The sequence below is a fragment of the Symphalangus syndactylus genome, chromosome 3, assembly GCF_028878055.3.
Source record: "Symphalangus syndactylus isolate Jambi chromosome 3, NHGRI_mSymSyn1-v2.1_pri, whole genome shotgun sequence".
NCBI classification, from domain to species: domain Eukaryota; kingdom Metazoa; phylum Chordata; class Mammalia; order Primates; family Hylobatidae; genus Symphalangus; species Symphalangus syndactylus.
Window position 1 is genome coordinate 125,482,306 of NC_072425.2, and position 5,950 is coordinate 125,488,255.

The window sequence follows — 5,950 nt, forward strand, 5'->3', positions numbered from 1 at the left end:
TTCCTTCTCCTGCCTGATTGTCCTGGCCAGAACTTCCAGCACTATGTTGAATAGGAGTGGTGAGAGAGGGCGTCCCTGTCTTGTGCCAGTTTTCAAAGGGAATGCTTCCAGTTTTTGCCCATTCGGTATGATATTGGCTGTGGGTTTGTCATAGATAGCTCTTATTATTTTGAGATACGTCCCATCAATACCTAATTTATTGAGAGTTTTTAGCATGAAGGGTTGTTGAATTTTGTCAAAGGCCTTTTCTGCATCTATTGAGATAATCATGTGGTTTTTGTCTTTGGTTCTGTTTATGTGCTGGATTACATTTATTGATTTGCATATGTTGAACCAGCCTTGCATCCCAAGGATGAAGCCCACTTGATCATGGTGGATAAGCTTTTTGATGTGCTGCTGGATTCGGTTTGCCAGTATTCTATTGAGTATTTTTGCATCAGTGTTCATCAAGGATATTGGTCTGAAATTCTCTTTTTTTGTTGTGTCTCTGCTAGGCTTTGGTATCAGGATGATGCTGGCCTCATAAAATGTGTTAGGGAGGATTCCGTCTTTTTCTATCAATTGGAATAGTTTCAGAAGGAATGGTACCAGTTCCTCCTTGTACCTCTGGTAGAATTCAGCTGTGAATCCATCAGGTCCTGGACTCTTTTTGGTTGGTAAGCTATTGATTATTGCCACAATTTCAGAGCCTGTTATTGGTCTATTCAGAGATTCAACTTCTTCCTGGTTTAGTCTTGGGAGGGTGTATTTGTCGAGGAATTTATCCATTTCTTCTAGATTTTCTAGTTTATTTGGGTAGAGGTGTTTGTAGTATTCTCTGATGGTATTGTATTTCTGTGGGATCGGTGGTGATATCCCCTTTTTCATTTTTTATTGCATCTATTTGATTCTTCTCTCTTTTGTTCTTTATTAGTCTTGCTAGCGGTCTATCAATTTTGTTGATCTTTTCAAAAAACCAGCTCCTGGGTATATTAATTTTTTGAAGGGTTTTTTGTGTCTCTATTTCCTTCAGTTCTGCTCTGATTTTAGTTATTTCTAGCCTTCTGCTAGCTTTTGAATGTGTTTGCTCTTGCTTTTCTAGTTCTTTTAATTGTGATGTTAGGGTGTCAATTTTGGATCTTTCCTGCTTTCTCTTGTGAGCATTTAGTGCTATAAATTTCCCTCTACACACTGCTTTGAATGTGTTCCAGACATTCTGGTATGTTGTGTCTTTGTTATCATTGGTTTCAAAGAACATCTTTATTTCTGCCTTCATTTCATTATGTACCCAATAGTCATTCAGGAGCAGGTTGTTCAGTTTCCATGTAGTTGAGCGGTTTTGAGTGAGTTTCTTAATCCTGAGTTCTAGTTTGATTGCACTGTGGTCTGAGAGACAGTTTTTTATAATTTCTGTTCTTTTACATTTGCTTAGGAGAGCTTTACTTGCAACTATGTGGTCAATTTTGGAATAGGTGTGGTGTGGTGCTGAAAAAAATGTATATTCTGTTGATTTGGGGTGGAGAGTTCTGTAGATGTCTATTAGGTCCACTTTGTGCAGAGCTGAGTTCAATTCCTGGATATCCTTGTTAACTTTCTGTCTCGTTGATCTGTCTACTGTTGACAGTGGGGTGTTAAAATCTCTCATTATTATTGTGTGGGAGTTTAAGTCCCTTTGTAGGTCACTCAGGACTTGCTTTATGAATCTGGGTGCTCCTGTATTGGGTGCATATATATTTAGGATAGTTAGCTCTTCTTGTTGAATTGATCCCTTTACCATTATGTAATGGCCTTCTTTGTCTCTTTTGATCTTTGTTGGTTTAAAGTCTATTTTATCAGAGACTAGGATTGCAACCCCTGCCTGTTTTTGTTTTCCATTTGCTTGGTAGATCTTCCTCCATCCCTTTATTTTGAGTCTATGTGTGTCTCTGCATGTGAGATGGGTTTCCTGAATACAGCACACTGATGGGTCTTGACTCCTTATCCAATTTGCCAGTCTGTGTCTTTTAATTGGAGCATTTAGCTCATTTACATTTAAAGTTAATATTGTTATGTGTGAATTTGATCTTGTCATTATGATGTTAGTTGGTTATTTTGCTCGTTAGTTGATGCAGTTTCTTCCTAGCCTCAATGATCTTTATAATTTGGCATGTTTTTGCAGTGGCTGGTACCGGTTGTTCCTTTCCATGTTTAGTGCTTCCTTCAGGAGCTCTTTTAGGGCAGGCCTGGTGGTGACAAAATCACTCAGCATTTGCTTGTCTGTAAAGTATTTTATTTCTCCTTCACTTATGAAGCTTAGTTTGGCTGGATATGAAATTCTGGGTTGAAAATTCTTTCCTTTAAGAATGTTGAATATCGGCCCCCACTCTCTTCTGGCTTGTAGAGTTTCTGCTGAGAGATCAGCTGTTAGTCTGATGGGCTTCCCTTTGTGGGTAACCCGACCTTTCTCTCTGGCTGCCCTTAAGATTTTTTCCTTCATTTCAACTTTGGTGAATCTGACAATTATGTGTCTTGGAGTTGCTCTTCTCGAGGAGTATCTTTGTGGCGTTCTCTGTAGTTCCTGAATCTGAATGTTGGCCTGCCTTGCTAGATTGGGGAAGTTCTCCTGGATAATATCTTGCAGAGTGTTTTCCAACTTGGTTCTATTCTTCTTGTCACTTTCAGGTACACCAATCAGACGTAGGTTTGGTCTTTTCACATAGTCCCATATTTCTTTGAGGCTTTGTTCATTTCTTTTTATTCTTTTTTCTCTAAACTTCCCTTCTCGCTTCATTTCATTCATTTCATCTTCCATCAGCGATACCCTTTCTTCCAGTTGATCACATCGGCTACTGAGGCTTCTGCAATCTTCGCGTAGTTCTCGAAACTTGGCTTTCAGCTCCATCGGCTCCTTTAAGCCCTTCTCTGCATTGGTTTTTCTAGTTATGCATTCGTCTAATTTTTTTTCAAAGTTTTTAACTTCTTTGCCATTGTTTTGAATTTCCTCCCGTAACTCAGAGTAGCTTGATCGTCTGAAGCCTTCTTCTCTCAACTCGTCAAAGTCATTCTCCATCCAGCTTTGTTCCGTTGCTGGTGAGGAACTGCGTTCCTTTGGAGGAGGAGAGGTGCTCTGCTTTTTAGAGTTTCCAGTTTTTCTGCTCTGTTTTTTCCCCATCTTTGTGGTTTTATCTACTTTTGGTCTTTGATGATGGTGATGTACAGATGGGTTTTTGGTGTGGATGTCCTTTCTGTTTGTTAGTTTTCCTTCTACCAGACAGGACTCTCAGCTGCAGGTCTGTTGGAGTTTGCTAGATGTCCACTCCAGACCCTGTTTGGCTGGGTGTCAGCAGCGGTGGCTGCAGAACAGCGGATTTTCGTGAGACTGCAAATTCAGCTGTCTGATAGTTCCTCTGGAAGTTTTGTCTCAGAGGAGTACCCGGCAGAGTGAGGTGTCAGTCTGTCCCTACTAGGGGGTGCCTCCCAGTTAGGCTGCTCGGGGGTCAGGGACCCACTTAATGAGGCAGTCTGCCCGTTCTCAGATCTCCAGCTGTGTGCTGGGAGAACCACTATTGTCTTCAAAGCTGTCAGACAGGGACGTTTAAGTCTGCAGAGGTTCCTGCTGACTTTTTGTTTGTCTGTGCCCTGCCCCCAGAGGTGGAGCCTACAGAGGCAGGGAGGCCTCCTTGAGCTGTGGTGGGCTCCACCCAGTTCCTGGCTGCTTTGTTTACCTAAGCAAGCCTGGGCAATGGAGACGCCAATATTATATAGAAAAGTGGGCACATCAGTGACTGTGAGTCAAACGCAATTCAGAAAAGTCTTACTGGGCAGATCACCTGAGGTCGGGAGTTCAAGACCAGCCTGGCCAACATGGTGAAACCCTGTCTCTACTAAAAATACAAATATTAGCCGTGCGTGGTGGTGTGCGCCTGTAGTCCCAGCTACCTGGGGAGGCTGAGGCAGCAGAATAGCTTGAATCTGGGAGGTGGAGGTTGCAGTGAACTGAGACGGCACCAGTGCACTCCAGCTTGGGCAACAGAGTGAGATTCCGTCTTAAAATAAAAGAAAAGGGTCTTACTATATTGTATTTGAGGAATACATTAAGTAATTTATTTTGCTAAGATTTTTATTTTTATCTGTGCATCAGGGTGACATATGATTAAAACCTGTCTAAATGTATTGGAAGAGGTCTTTCAGTAAGTACGAAATAAAAATTCTACATTACAAGAAAGCATTGTGTCTTTATGGCAGTGTTTTATTTTTATTTGTACATGAAAGAACAATGAGTTTTACAATATATGGATTATTAGATTCATTGAAATATGGTATTATCTGCTTCCTGTACATAAAGAAAATGAGCCTTAACGATATTATCTTGTGCAAGGTCACAAAACTATCAAGTGGCAGAACTAGGATGTGACCCTAGGTCTTCCGAACTCCAAAACCTGTGCTTATTTTCCATTTTATTGTATTGAGCCGCTACTGAATTTTTATTAAAAATCACAGACTACTCTATTTATTTTCACTAACATTTTGTGGATCTAAAATGAGAACTAGCTAACGTTTTTTTTAATCTTCCTAAGTTCTTTTACAATGTGATACATGGACTCAATAAATTTATTAATAAGACTTTTGACTTTGTGGAAGCAAAATTTAACTCTTTGTTTCTATTTTACTGGAGCTTGTCCAAACATTTTGTAATTTAAAAGAAGGAATCAACATTTACTAAACTTCAGTTAGGCCAGGCATGGTGACTCATGCCTGGGATCTCAGCACTTTGGGAGGCTGAGGCTGATGGATCACTTGAGGTCAGGAGTTCGAGACCAGCCTGGCCAACATGGCGAAACCCCGTCTCTACTAAAACTGCAAAAATTAGCTGGGTGTGGTGGTGTGTGCCTGTAATCCCAGCTACTAGGGAGGCTGAGGCAGGAGAATCTCTTGAACCTGGGAGGCGGAGGTCACAGTGAGCTGAGATGGTACCATTGCACTCCAGCCTGGGTGACAGAGCAAGACTCTGTCTCAAAAAAAAAAAAAAAAAAAAAAAAAATTTCAGCTACACGGGGCACTGTGTTTTCAAGATAGATATTACTAGCCCCACTTTACAGATGAGGAGGAAACAGAGTCATAGTATTTAGACAATTCATCTAAGGACAACTGCCAGTAAGTGGCAAAGCTGGGACACAGTTCTTTTGACTGAGTGTGGATTTACCTCCCCAATATGCAAAAGCAATAAAATGTATTAACTTATCATTATTAAATGCAGCTGAACCAAAGTTACACGTGTCTGGCAAGGAAGAATTTAATGCAAACTTTTTTACTTTACATATACTTCTTTTATATTGTAGTGTTTGGTGTTAAATAGCATGGCTAGTTCTTAGGCAACCACAGCCAGACATAAAACTATCTTGTTACTAACTCCTCGGTGATACTCATGTGAGTTTTTTTTTTATTTTTTAAATTTTTATTTTTTGAAGACAGTCTCACTCTGTCACCCAGGCTGGAGTGCAGTAGCGTGATCTTGGCTCACTGCAACCTCCGCCTCCCAGGTGCAGGCGATTCTAGTGCCTCAGCCTCCCGAGTAGCTGGGATTACAGGTGCACGCCACCACACTTGGCTAATTTTTTGTATTTTTAGTAGAGACAGGGTTTTGCCGTGTTGCCCAGGCTGGTCTCGAACTACTGGGCTCAGGCAATCTGCCCACTTCAGCCTCCCAGAGTGCTAGGATTACAGGCATGAGCCACTGTGCCTGGCTTTATGTGAATATTAATGCTGCATTAGTTTTCTCAACATCCCTGCTTCCATTGACAAAGGAACAATTTCACGCTGTGCTCTGATCAGAAGCACTGGAGATGTCCAACGAGGCTTTAAAGCAGGGTTCCCAACCTGGGGGCCACACAGCAGCAGGTGAGTTCGTATTTTAGAGAAGTCAGAAGTGTTTGAGTTTCTATTTCAGAGAAGCCAAGCTATTCATTCTTATATAAGTTATTATCAGATTAAA